The following is a 1,791-nucleotide window of genomic DNA, read 5'->3' as shown; positions in this document are numbered from 1 at the left end:
CCAGCCAGTCTCTACCATTAGGCTAACTACTAGCGAGGTCATTGGCCCGCCTGTGGAGTCCTGCTCAGTCTCTAGTCCAGTGAATGTGGTGGCGAAGAAAATTCTGGATCCAGACTCCCTCCCTGGATTCAAATCATCCTTCTCTACTTACTAGCTATGCAACACTGGGTAAATTAATCTCCAAATGCAGTTTCTCCATATATTAAATGGATATTATAAACAGAATGTTACTCCCAAGTTATGGTGTGAGGATTAAATGAGGTGAGTGAGTGCTGCTTGCTGGTATGGTTTGTCAGTGTTGCTGTGGTCAGCATATTGGCATCACAAGGTATAAAGCATAGCACCTATGCAGCTGTCTGTTGCCTAAGCTTCTCTGATAAGGGGGTTGTTATAAAGGTCTGATGCTGTAAAGAGCAATATTGCATAGGAACCTGGAATGTCAGGTCCATGAATCAAGGCAAACTGGAAATGGTCAAACAGGAGATGGCAAGAGTGAATGTCGACATTCTAGGGGTCAGCGAACTAAAATGGACTGGAATGGGTGAATTTAAATCAGATGACCATTATATCTACTACTGTGGGCAGGAATCCCTTAGAAGAAATGGAGTAGCCATCATGGTCAACAAAAGAGTCCGAAATGCAGTACTGGGATGCAATCTCAAAAACGACAGAATGATCTCTGTTCGTTTCCAAGGCAAACCATTCAATATCACAGTAATCCAAGTCTATGCCCCAACCAGCAATGCTAAAGAAGCTGAAGTTGAACAGTTCTATGAAGACCTACAAGACCTTTTAGGACTAACACGCAAAAAAGATGTCCTTTTCATTATAGGGGACTGGAATGTAAAAGTAGGAAGTCAAGAAACACCTGGAGTAACAGGCAAATTTGGCCTTGGAATACAGAATGAAGCAGGGCAAAGGCTAATAGAGTTTTGCCAAGAGAACACACTGGTCATAGCCAACACCCTCTTCCAACACAAGAGAGGACTCTACACATGGACATCACCAGATGGTCAACACCGAAATCAGATTTATTATATTCTTTGCAGCCAAAGATGGAGAAGCTCTATACAGTCAGCAAAAACAAGACCGGGAGCTGACTGTGGCTCAGATCATGAACTCCTTGTTGTCAAATTCAGACTGAAATTGAAGAAAGTAGGGAAAACCACTAGACCATTCAGGTATGAACTCAATCAAATCCCTTATGATTATACAGTTGAGTGAGAAATAGATTTAAGGGACTAGATCTGATAGAGTGCCTGATGAACTATGGAATAAGGTTCGTGACATTGTACAGGAGACAGGGATCAAGACCATCCCCATGGAAAAGAAATGCAAAAAAGCAAAATGGCTGTCAGGAGGCCTTACAAATGGCTGTGAAAAGCAGAGAAGTGAAAAGCAAAGGAGAAGAGGAAAGATATAAGCATCTGAATGCAGAGTTCCAAAGAATAGCAAGGAGAGATAAGAAAGCCTTCCTCAGCGATCAATGCAAAGATTAGAGGAAAACAACAGAATGGGAAAGACCAGAGATCTCTTCAAGAAAATTAGAGATACCAAGGGAACATTTCATGCAAAGATGGGCTCGATAAAGGACAGAAATGGTATGGACCTAACAGAAGCAGAAGATATGAAGAAGAGGTGGCAAGAATATACAGAAGAATTGTAGAAAAAAGATCTTCATGACCCAGATAATCACGATGGTGTGATCACTGACCTAGAGCCAGACATCCTGGAATGTGAAGTCAAGTGGGCCTTAGAAAGCATCACTACGAACAAAGCTAGTGGAGGTGA

At 42.1% G+C, this 1,791-nt stretch overlaps 1 protein-coding gene across 1 annotated transcript in view; it reads left to right on the top strand.

The window, feature by feature from the left end:
• TENM1 (teneurin transmembrane protein 1) overlaps nucleotides 1-1,791 on the top strand; it is a 285,933-nt gene that overhangs the window by 136,327 nt on the left and 147,815 nt on the right. The window lies entirely within an intron of this gene.

Source organism: Bison bison, unplaced genomic scaffold, assembly GCF_000754665.1.
Source record: "Bison bison bison isolate TAMUID 2011002044 unplaced genomic scaffold, Bison_UMD1.0 scf7180017864336, whole genome shotgun sequence".
In the NCBI taxonomy this organism is placed as follows: Eukaryota; Metazoa; Chordata; class Mammalia; order Artiodactyla; family Bovidae; genus Bison; species Bison bison.
The sequence above is the reverse complement of the archived record's forward strand: the minus strand, read 5'-3'. Positions and strand labels throughout refer to the sequence as shown.